This window comes from Hipposideros armiger, unplaced genomic scaffold, assembly GCF_001890085.2.
Source record: "Hipposideros armiger isolate ML-2016 unplaced genomic scaffold, ASM189008v1 scaffold_454, whole genome shotgun sequence".
Classification (NCBI taxonomy): Eukaryota; Metazoa; Chordata; class Mammalia; order Chiroptera; family Hipposideridae; genus Hipposideros; species Hipposideros armiger.
This window is the reverse complement of record NW_017731804.1, coordinates 1,499,502-1,511,867: the sequence shown is the minus strand read 5'-3', so window position 1 is coordinate 1,511,867 and position 12,366 is coordinate 1,499,502. Positions and strand designations below refer to the sequence as shown.

Here is a 12,366-nt window from a genome sequence, read left to right as displayed (position 1 = left end):
TACTATGTCAACAATCTGAGTGTATGTGAATTTATTTCGGGTCATTTAGGTTCTTTACCGACACTGCTTGGCCTCCTTACAGAATCCCCGCCTGACTTCAAGTAAAGGAGTAACTAGTACCCTGTTTTTCCAAAAATAAGACCTAGCCAGAAAATAAGCCTTATCGTGATTTTAGGTGCCAAAATATGGCACCTTGGCATACTGAATATTTTAAGCTGAAGGAGTTTATGTAAAAGTCACCCTTCTCCCGGAAACACGTCATAAAACCCTCATGTGAGGGGTGTGTGCCCTCCATATCCTGGAGGAATCATGCTATGGCTTATTCTTCGGCTAGGTCTTATTTTGGGGGAAACACGGTATTTATGAATAGCTGCTATGTGCCTGACACTCACTCCCCTCTGCGCTTTACACCCGTCTCATGTAACCCTAACCATATCCTTACTGGATAGTTGGGAGGGGTCCTGTTTTACAGCTCAGTAACCGGGCTCAAGGTCAGGGATTTACCTAAGGTTGCCTTCTGTTTTTTTTAATCAGCATCGTATTCAACAAAGAATTTAGTGTTGCCTACAAGAAAATACATACAATAAAACAGTAGGAATTTGAAAAATCACCAGGGAGGGGTACACTGTAAATTTGAATCACATGTAAGACAAAGAAGAACGTGGGCCCAGGTGGGACAAGAACCACAATAAGATGCAACGTTCTCACCCTCCTGAGAACAGAAACCGTATCAAGAATCAGAGGAAGCGAAGCAATTCTAGAGTTGAGCCTAAAAGGGACTCCCCTCATGGACTTCACACAGGAGGTCCTAAAACATCCTTTACGTTCCTGCAGGAGACGCCACCCCGGCTTCACAGGGCGGGGGCTTGAAGCCGCTCTCTGCAGATCCAGGCTCACGCCTACCATGTGCTCAGTAAATGCAGGTTCTCGGGCCAGGGGGCAAAAGCTGCGTCCCTGCCCCTCCCTCTCTTCCATGTCACTGTGACTGAGGAGCCAGCAGCAACAGGGACCAACCTGTCAACCTGTCTTCATGGAGCCTGCGATCCAACATGGGGAGACAGGCGAGAGATTATTTCCGTATGTGAGAGACAAACATAGAGTGCGTGGGGCAGGCTCATTTAAATCAATACCATAATAAGTGACATTGTTTGTGCTGGCCACTGTTCTGAGCCCGCCGTTATCTACAAAGCGACCCCACGGACAGGAGATTTCTGAAGGTTGAAAGAGCAGGCCGTGAGAAGTTGGGGGAGAATATCCTAGGAAGAGAGTTTGTGGGGTTCAGGGCCCCCAGGCCGTGGAGAGACGTGATGGGGAAGGTGGTGGGGTGGTGGGAAGGACCCGTGAGAGCCAGGTGCTGAAGCCCCCAGGCCGCTAAGTTAAAAGAAAGCAGCACAACGTGATCTACATTTTAAAAGGATTGTTCTGACTTCTGCAGGAGAAGCGGGTAGAAGAAGACAGGCCAACTTGTCCTTGTCCGTGTAGCGCATGTACTAAATGTAAATAGTTTAGGCTTTGGAGCCACATACTGTCTCTATGCTGATTTCCAAGGTGGAGGGGAGGGGCAGGTCCCACTTGAAAGAGTATTTGTAGCTAGAACCCAGAGACTGCTGTTGGGTTGGAGACAGGAGGGAACGCTGTGATTCAGGGAGATACCCTGAACTGGGAAGGGGTGTCCGAGCGGCATGATCTCGGGCCTTTGATAAAATTTTCACAACAGTCAGTCACGCTCTCGGCGAGGACTGGACGCCGGCTCCTCCTTGTAGGTCAGAGGTGCTCATGCTTGGGGGCAACTAAGAAGCTGGGAAGGAGGGTTGCTTAGAGAAAATAAAGAAATCTGACCTAAACCCTGCTGAAAGGCTGGCCTGTGGATGAAACCAGAGGGTTTTGGTTTTGTTGTGTTTTTTGTTGTTTTGTTTCGTTGAAGAACTACTTCTCAGTTTACACCAGCAAAAGAATGAATCACCTCTCATGTCAGCCTCCCAAGAATGTGGCCAAAGGGTCTGGCCTGTTCGGCGTTTTCTCAAATGTACGTGTCCAGTCTACAACCAACCCCAGAAAACCCTGTCATGCTCCCACTGGGCGTGTGGTTTGAGCAACTTGGCATCTTGTGAACTTACAAATGACCCCTTAGCTTAACGTGTTGACTTTCTGTGAGGACTTACTGCGTACAAACTAATTAAATATTGGAATCTGTCAGTAAAAATAGTTATTTTAGAATAATTCATATCAAGCAATTTTTTTTCTAACCAAAGAGTGCTCTGTTCTGTAGTAAGGCCATTTTAATGTGTGGCAAAGCTAATTCATATATTAGAGGCTTTTTTCCTGCTCTCCTCAGTATCAGGGAGCAGGTTCACTGTTAAAAGTAGGTTATATTCAGGGGCGGGAGGGTGGGTGGGGGTGTGTGCATAACAACACAGTCCTGCCTTTGTGATATCACAGTTACCTTTTGGGAGGCCAGGGTCTTGCTCAGCTGGCCTTTTCAAACGCAGAATTTGATTCCATGTCGTTAACAAGGAGTGTCCAGGAAACTCCTGGAGCCACAGTTGTTCTTGTCTGTAAGAATCATGGCCTTGGTAGGTTTCTTCACAACTAGAACTATGGTCAGTGGTGAGTACTTGAATATTAAAACCACTTGCTCTTTGTGTAAAATACTTTCCTGAGAAGCCTGGGGCTGCAGCTTAAAGAGAGAACAGCCATAAAACTTGAACTGAACAACCAGTCAGTTCCCTTGGTACCAACAAGGAAGGTATGTCACTACAAACGCCGCTGTCTGTGACAGAGCCACCCCCTTTACCACAACAGTCACCATGAAATAACACCCATGCAAACCTCTCCAAGAGACGAAGGGCCACCACTCTCAGTCCCAGCTTCCGGAGATTATTGAGTCATCTCAGATCCTCTAAGATCAAGCCAGTGTTTGTTCTTCAGAATTTTCTAGGTGGAAGAGGGGGTTCGGGAGGAGGTGATGATTTTTCCAGACGCTTTGCTTCTTTGAATGACTGGTTAGTTAGATAGCCCATTTACTTGTGTGTTTGTGGATTTTGTGCTTAAATTTAAAAGCATTCCCCCCAGTTCAGGCATGCTACTTGCTGGCTGAAAAGAAAGTGAGGTTGACTGGGTTTAATTCCATTCATGATTGGAGGCAGGTGGGAGGTAAATGTTTGCTTACGCTCCACAGGAGGAAAATAATAAGAACCCTTCCAAAATTCAAGGAATGCTTAGGTTTCTGACCCATGACCTCCAAATTAACCCACAGACCAAGCTCCCTGACTTTCAATAATAGGAATTAGGTAGAACTTAAGCACAAAGAAAGTCTCCTCATGAATTTTATAAAAGGTTTCAACGAGCTTATTACCAAAGGTGACACTCTTGCATTTTAACATTTGGGGACTTTAAATCCCCTCCAGTTCAATTTAATATCAGAAAATGCACTGTCCCCTTAAATCCTTACAGTTAAAGTTTTGATACAACTATTAGCGTCTGCAGACTAAAGACACCGACCTGTTTTCCATCCCCAGTACCAAAGACCTGCCTGAAGTTTGCTGAGAGGCTGGGTTCCTCAGAAAAGCACGTGGGAACTAACCAGCCCTTTGACATGTGAATGTCCTTTGGGGCTAAGCTGGCTTAGTTGGTAAAGAGCGCAGTTGAGGGTTAGATGAGGCATCTGTTCAGGAGACCCGTCCACCGGCTGGTAGGCCCCGGTGTCAGAGTTCTGTGGTGTTAACACCAGCTGCTCTCCCAGCCCTCCCCTGCTCCCCCCAGCTAGTGAAACCGTGGGGAAGGCTGTGTGCTGGAGTGGGGGGTTCAGACTGCAAGCATTTCAGTGAGTTATCTGCCAGGACTCAGTGCTGGCACAAAGGGAACAGCTAGAAGCACACATCTGCAGATGGAGACAGCAGACCCTGGCGGGGTGTCCTCTGTCACCACGTGTAGCATCAATTGGGTCTGGGCGGCTGGGTCCTCGCCCCTCTTTCCCACCACCATAATCATTCATAGCAAACCAAGTAGATGTAGCTGAACGCTCCATCACAGCAGAGGAATTAAACAGGAAGTCACGTGCCCTTCTAGGATCTGATAATCACCTTGCAGCAGTCACTACTGAGCCCCATCTGGGTGGAGGGCTTGCCAAACAGCAGGCTAAAACCCACACCCACTTCCATGAAGACCGAACCCCAGGAGGGGGCATTCTGTAGCCCCCTAAATTAAGCGCTGGAGAGCAGCAGCACAGGAAGCAGCCCTTCCTGCAGCAGGGCGCAGAGGTCCGCGGGGTTAACCCCTCAACCCCCACTTGACCCCTGCTGGCTGCCATTCTGAAGCTGTCTGGAGGCCATCTTTCAGCCAACACCGTTTGAAAACCATTTTACTTCTGAATGGCTGTGAGAGGGGGGTGAATGGAGGGAGGGCTGGTGGGTCACTATGCGGCCACCCTGTTAATGCTAATTCCATTGCTGAGCTCCGAAATGGAGCGTTTCTCCCCCAAACAGATTCTTACTCTGCTCTTTCAAAGCAAGAGCCTCTTAAGTAATTTGCCCTCAAATGTAAAATTGAACTAAACTTGGCTACCTTGATTGTCTATGTCTCTTTATTTGTATGAAGATTATTCCTGCCAGTGACACTGATTTCCAAACGTGAAGTTGTGCTGTTTAAATATTATCCAATAATGTACCATGTATGGAAAGAGGTCTGCAAGGGTCCTGCTTTCCCTTGTCCCAAGAATCAACTTGGGTGCATAAAACTTACCTCATATAAATACATTGTATTAATGGATATGAACATGGAACTTACAGATCCGTATTTTATTTACGTAAGTGTTTGCAAATATACATGACCATTTTCAGTATTCTTGTTCCACAGTTTTAACTTGCCCTGCCCTCCGGCAGCTACTCTCGGCTCTTGTAGAAACTTGTCGCTTCCATTCTTCTCTGAGACACCATCCTGTGTGGCCCGTTCCCTCCTGAATTATGCCTTGTGATGAGCTGTATTATAAATGAAAAGAATAGGGATGGGACAAGTGTTGGTGAGGATGTGTAGAAATTGGAACTCTTATGCACTGTTGATGGGAACAGAAAACGGTGCAACCACTATGGAAAACAGTATGGTGGTTCCTCAAATAATTAAACATAGAACTACCAAATCATCCACCAATTCCATTTGTGGTCACTACCCAAAATAATTGAAATCAGAGACTTAGATATGTGCAGATCCATGTTCACAGCAGCAATAGTCACAGTAGTCAAAAGGGGGAAACAACACAAGTATCTACGGATGGATGATGGATACACAGAACGGAATATCATACAGCCTTAAAAAGGAAGGGATTTCTGACACAGGCTACAACATGGATGAACCTTGAGGACATCATGCTAAATGAAACAAGCCAGTCAAAAAAAGACAAATACTGTATGATAACACTCCTATAAGGTCCCCAGAGTCATCAATGTCATAGAGACAGAAAGTAGAGTGGCGGTTGCAGGGGCTGGGGGAGGGGGATGAGAGCCATTGTTTAATGCTGAGTTTCAATTGGGGAGAAGAAAACAGTTCTGTGGGTGGGTGGTGGGGACTGTGGCACACAATACGACTGTACCTAATGCCACTGCGCTAGACGCCTAAAAATGGTTATGACGGCCAATTTTATGCATATTTCACCACAGTTGAAAATGAATAACTTTTTTTAAAGGTGAGGGGGTAGGGATCTGACTGAGTAATTTTTGGGGACTTGAGTTGGATAAGCACAGAGAGACCAGAAAGCTGAATGTCACAAAGATAAAGACTTGTTGGAACAAGTTCAGGAAAATATAGAACAGCGTCAAAGTGCTCTTTGGGTGTTAAAGGGCAGCCAGACTTTGATGAATTGCCACATATTTGGAGAAAAGAGACGTCATTCCAACAAGCTTTGCTCGGGAGGCCCACAGGAGAAGCGATGGGGAGAAGGAGGCTTCTCTCTGCAGAATGATTAATTTGGTAATTAATGCATAGAACAGGAAGAATGACTGAACTGTTTGCTCCAGGCCCGAAATTTGAACAGTTCGCTCTGCAGTTGGAGCATCTGGTGGGAGAGCGAGGTTGGACGAGCCAGAGACTGAGCTCAGATGCCAGGCCAGCGGGGGGAAGAAGTAAAGACGACTAGCTTCGGGGTTGCTGGAGTGTTTGGAAGCCTGGAAACCATGGGCAAGAAAAGGCTTTAAAAGAAGAAAAACAGAGGCCGTTATAAGAAGGCCCTGGTACTGGCTGGAAGGAAGTAGAACCACAGAGCTGGAAGGGACCAGCCCCTGCCCTTTGTAGAAAAGAAGACTAGAACTTAGATAGGCCGAGGGAAGACTTTAGGGCACTGTGTGTGTTTTGGGGAAGGGTATCTTAATTTACTCAAAGCCTTGATTAATTAGACCAAGTTAGGACAATCAAGACTGAGAAGCAAGAATAAGACAGCACTGGACACCTCTGAGAGGAGGAATTATTGGGGAAACCCTAGTTTGCCAATATTTCCTTAAGTCGTAAACTGGACCCCACTGGGCCTGCTCACAGCCTGGCTCCCACAGTAATGTGCAGCCCGGCTGTTAACACTTGAGCAGAATCAAGGCACAGATGTAGAGCAGGTCACATTCGAGACTCCCCGACCCCATGTGTCAACATCTCAGAGGTACTAGGAGCCCTGCCTAGTTACCTGCCCTTCAAAAAGGGGAAACATCCAGCTCAGCCCTGCACACAAGCTGACGGAGCCCAGCGAGAAAGGCCGGTGGAATCAGTGCTCACGGAGGACATTGCTCAGGCTCCCCGCCCCCACTTGCATTCATACTGACTCACCTGTGAGGACCTGCACCTGGGAAGTTCAAGGTCAGCCATTAGCCGATTTCAGCAAAGCTGAGTAGGCTCTGTGTTTTCGCAGAGCTCTCGGGGTCCTGCTCTGTTAGGGGTCTGGGACGTGCTCATGGGTGCCTTGAGTGCTGCACAGACTGAGGGAGCGTCTTAGCATGAGCTCCTCTAAAGCTGCTTCCTGCCAGCTCACCTGCCTGGGCAGGAAGAGAGGGTAGATTGAGTTTTCACATGACCTTGGCAGTCCCCACTGCCTGGGGCACAAATCCATTCTGAACTTCAGAGGTAAATTACTTTAGTTGCCTGGACAGGATATATAATCCGCCCCCCCCCCAATATTGCTGATCCCCACTGTCCTTCACCAAAATCATTTGTGCATTGAGGTCCAAAGCGGGGAGCCTGGCCTGAGAAGGAAGAAGATGGAGGACTCTGGGTGGGAGCTTGCTCACAATGGCCTCTGCCCATTTCCACCTGGGTGGCAGCTGTGAGGACGCAGGTGGTCCCTGGCTATGCTTTTTAAGGGTGACATTTGGGTCTAGAACATATTGTCAAGTATCAGAAAATCCTAGGAGGAAAAAAAAAATCTCTTTTCAGGGCTTTTCTCAGCAGAATCTAGGATTCAGATAACTTATGGACAATATTCTCCAGGACAATTTTCGAACTCGTGGGAGCTTTGTCCCATAATGGACACAAATTGGTCGTGTCCCACTGCAGCGTGACTCCTAAGCACCCCTAGTGATAATGCGCCGTCCTCCAGCACCCAGCTGCTGTTCACCCCGAGACTGCATGACTACCTGTGTGGGGCAGGCACTGTGCTGGGCAACAGAGACACAGTCTGAGCCATCTAGGGAGGTGGTAGTCTGTGGGAGAGAGTACGTCATCAGCAGACGCCACACGAGTCACCAGCGGTAGGTGATAGCCAGCAAGAGCAGGTGACAGCAAGTCCCGGCCAAGTGCCAGGACTTGAGGGAATAAGGGGCTGCAAGAGGCAGGCTGCTAGCCAGCCCTTACTCATTGCTCGTGGCACCTCATTGCTGAGAGAAGCAGTGACGAGGCCCTGTCCCCAGGCAGGATGGGGAAGAAATGAGATATTAACACCATCTGCATTGTAGGTGCCGGTCATCAGACAAACCACTATGGGTGTCAGCTTCAGAAAGACATTTTTTTCTGCAGGGCGTACCAAGAGGATGGACGGCACTTCTCCATGCAAGCCCACAGCCACCTGTACGTACAAGGCGGTGGTGCCTCCAGGGGCACAGGCTTTTGGGAGCCGGACCTGTGGGTGATGGTCGTGAATCAGCCACATGTGTGTCTCCTGAGACTTGATGGACATCAAATACAGAGCCCTGTGGCCCTGGAAGGCAGGCAGGACATGCTGTCAAGCGGGGTACCCCAAGGTCCCCAAAGTTCACGGCGCACAGAGCTACCTCACTCGGCCAGGTGGGAAGCAGGGGTGGCTGGGCCTGGGAAGAGGCACAGGGGTGACTCTGGGTGGCGGTTGCTCCCTCTCCCCTAGAAAATCCAGCACTTGGATGGAAACCCAGACACAGGACCCCTGCTAACTGTGCCAGCAGAGCGGGCTGCTGTGAGTGTCCTTAGAGCCATGAACCCAGGCGCCAAGGAACCCAACAATGCACTTCCCCAGTTGGAGACCAGCTCATTTTAAGGGACGCCAGCCTGCCTCCCTTGCCAAAGCAAATGCCTACAGTGCAAGATTCTCCCCCGCCCTCCCCCGACTCCAAGTTTTAAAATTTTAAACCTAGCAAAACAAAAGAAATCTGGGGCCTGTGCCCGGCTCCTGCAGGTGTCCAGAACTGGTCCAGGCTATCTCCTGTTTGTGCTGCCCCAGGCAAGGGCACCCAATCAGGGCTCCGCTGGGGGGGCTGGGTCAGCGGGGTCAGCCAATCCCCCAGCTGTCTTTGCTCAGCCAGCTTCCTTGCAGGGACGTTCCCAGATTCTTCCCTGCCATTGCTTCTGCCTGATGCGGCCCAGAGCACCAGCCCCCGAGAGTCCATGCTCAGGTGAGCAGGAGGGGTGCGTGGATGTTGGGAGACCCTGAGTCAGTGCCCTTCCCGGATGGGTCCTGGCCCTTTCCCTCTGCAGGCAGGGTCTGACATGCCAGCCAGCCTGCTACTAAACGCACTTGGCTTTGGGGTGGGTACTCCAGACACCACAAGGAGAGGGTGTGGCAGTGCTCTGAAGGCTGGAGCCTTCACCAGCCTTGCCGGTCTAAAGCCAACAGTGACCCCTTCCTGAGAATGCGCTCTGTGGCCAGGCAAAGAGTCACCTGTGCTTCAAGGGACCGGAGTGAGCTTTGTGCTGTCAGAACTTGACCTTTCTACTCCAGGTGCGTCTCCTTGCCGCGCACACCTTAGTGTGTCCCCTGGACACTCAGTGCACATCATTGTATTGTTAGAGTCCTGGGACTTGAGCCTCTGAAACACAGTTGTCCCTCACTCAACAGAGCCCCTGTGACACTTCACTCTAAGTCTGCAAAGGTCACACGTGGTTTCGCCCTAGTTCCCCTTTCCACCCACTGGTTTCCAAACTAAAAAGATAACTGAGTCTATTTTTCCTGTTTGTGTGAGGAGTGGAAAGCAGCGTAAGGAGAGAGGGGGAAGAGGACACGCCCAGACGATGGATGAGGTGCGTGTGCGTTTGGGAATCGCGTCGGGATCTCTCCCTCGGACTCCTGGGAAGTTCGTCTCACCCCAGCACAGGCACCCACGGCGAGGCCACACCTTGGCGCTGTCTCCCCTGACATTCCCTGCATCCATAGCCCACTCTGAGCAGATGCGTCTCACACGCACTAAACCAGCTCTACCACCTGCCTTCGTCCTTTGTCCCATCTCTGACATGAGTGGTTCTCCTCACCAAGCCCAATGCCCTCCCTGGCTCTCCAGACCCCCACCCCCATCCCTAAGAGCATATGCCACCCCCACCCCCAGGTTCATACTCTTGTTCTCACTGTTTCCTTCCATTTAGCTTGTAAATGTCACTTGCATTCTCTCACCTTGAAAACCTCCTTAGCTAATTACTGCCTTTTTTCTTTCCTTTTCTTATCCTTATTTCATGATAAGGTGGTCTCCACTGGCCGCCTCCACGGGCTGTCTGCATGCCCACCTGAGGTGTCCTGTCACCAGCTTCCACTTCCACCAGACCCCCACCCCGATGTCTCTCCTGAAGGCCACCAGTGGCTGACTAGTGGCCAAAACAAATAGACATTTAGTTCTAGTAACAATAATCACCTTTGATTATAGATTTTCTCCATGCCAGCCTCTGGCACAGGGCAGCTATGAGCTCTACTGCATTTCCAACCTTTACAGGGTGCTCTGCCATGCTGCTCTGTCCCCTGCGCCCCACCGCCCTCGCACACCTCCGCTTTGGCCAGTCCCCCTGGAGCCACCGGAGCCCGCTGCCACAGCCCCGTGGCCTGGAGACACTTACACAAGCAGTTTCCTGCTCGTGGGGCTTCTCTTACCTGTAGTGGGACCTCTGTCTCCATTTCAATTCCCACTCCCAAACCAGAAGTCTGCTCTTCTGTGTCAATTAGTACGCTTTCAGTTATAATTAACAGAAACCCAGTTCACACAGACTTAACCCTAGGGAGTTGGATTACGGTACAGGGACTCCAGGTCTGCAGGCTTCAGTGGGTTTCACCTGGTGGCCCAGGAATGCTCCCAGGGCCCTGGCTCTGTCCCCTTTGTCTACTCCGTGTCACCCAGTCAGCTTCATTGTGACACATTCATTGTGACACCAAATCTTCCCTCCCAGCCTCCCAGAGTGGCCTGTTTTCCTCTTCCTCTACCTTTTCTTCCTCCTCTTTCTCCTCCTCCCCCTCCTCCTCCTCCTCCTCCCCCTCCTCCTCTTTCATTTATAATTACTCCCTTAATCGTTCACTGATTCAGCACATATTTGTTAAATGTCTACTGTTCAGGTGGCCCCACATTTTCTTATGTCTAACGTCACCTGACACGCAGCAGGCACCTAGTTCATGTTTGTTACAACAAAAACTGAGATCGGGGGCTGCCCATCCATGTGTAACAAATGCTGCAACCTGTCCTGAGTGCCCCTTTATTGTGGCGCTGCTTCCAGGAGGATACGTGAGTTCTAGAAAATAGTGTATGTTCCCCTCCGGGCTCCTTTCTGCACAGGTGCTGACCACCTGGTTTCAAACCCAGCATTCTGACTCACATGAGCTATTTAACCTCACGGTGCCTCAGTTTCCCTCTATATAGAGGAAGAATGATATCTGTGCTGGCTTCGTAGCGCTGCTGTGAGAACTGAGTGCACACAGGGACACACTTAGGACAGTGCCTGGCATGAAAGTAGCCACTCAACAGAAGTTAGCTCCTGCTGCCATCACATACTTGTCTAGGTTGGGGCGCCCTTCCCGATCCTGGGTAGGGCTGTGGCCAGTTTCTAAAATACGGCCGGGCATAGGCCCCGCTCCACACACAACACTGACACTGTGGTGACTCACGCATCTGACTCACTCATACGAGACTGTGTTTTCAGGTGCCACGCTCTGGTGGCGTACGCTCTCTATACATGGCCTGTTCAGGTGTTGGCCTTTTCCTTAGCAGTGTCACCAGGTAATCAGCATTGGGTGGAGCCTGTGGAAAGGGAGGAAGGCAGGCAGGGTCCAACTCAGGCCACAAAAGGGCAAGGATGCTCTGAAGCCAGTTTAGGTCAGTTCTCCAGCTCAACGTGACGTGTGTGTGCATGTGTGTGTGTGTGTGCATGTGCATGTGTGCGCGCATGTATGTGCGCATGTGTGTGTGCATGTGTGTGTGTGTGCATGTGTGTGCGAGTGCATGGGCTGTGAAGAACAGGAGTGAGGCGGGCGGTTCCTGTCCTGAGTGAGCTCAGCACGCGTGGGTCCCCCAGGGTCCCAGAGAATCTGACTGTCAGCTGCACTCACAGTGAGTTCCCCTTTCACCTGTGATACTTATGCCCCCCGCAGAGCTGGGGCTCTAGGGGTGTGCCTCGGTCTCTACTCTGCGCCCCTGCATCTCCCTGCTCCCACTTCCTCTTCCTCCCATAAGCCACGCTGCATCCTGTTCCTCATCTTCGCTAGTTCCAGGAAAATGGACGAGGTGCTTAGTGTCAGCCTAGACACCTATCTGCTCACCCAGCTTGTCCCAAGGCTGCTTCCATGCACTGCTCCTTTCCTCCGAAGTGGTTCACTTTCAAGTTCATGTTTATCTGTCCAAAGACAGAAAAACACGCAGCTAGCCTCTGGGGCAAATGAATGTGACCATTGTCTGTGTAATAAAACAAACTTTCAAAAGCAGGGCTCACGGAAGCCAGCTCGGCGGAGTTTCCTGATCCCCTGCCCTGCAGGGGTGCAGCTGCCCCTAGGAGCCTGCCCCGCTGCAGAGCCAGCCCGGGCCACCAGGAGAGGGGACACTGGGTTCAGACTGGTCCACATGCTCCTGGACATGCACTTGCTGCCACCAGCCCCCCTCCCTGGGTGCTCAGTGCCTGGCTGGCAGGCTTAGTCCCAGCTGTCAATGCCTCCCCAGAGCTCCCAGGGGTCGTGAGAACGGCCCC

General features: G+C 50.5%; 1 long non-coding RNA gene across 1 annotated transcript; it reads right to left on the bottom strand.

The window, feature by feature from the left end:
• Positions 1–4,801: 4,801 nt before the first annotated feature.
• Positions 4,802–10,369, bottom strand: LOC109395071 (uncharacterized). The gene is made up of 3 exons (XR_002126572.1): positions 10,292–10,369; positions 6,802–7,007; positions 4,802–4,976 (listed from the first exon to the last, which is right to left on the bottom strand). It is a non-coding gene; the product is annotated as an uncharacterized LOC109395071 (long non-coding RNA).
• Positions 10,370–12,366: the final 1,997 nt, after the last annotated feature.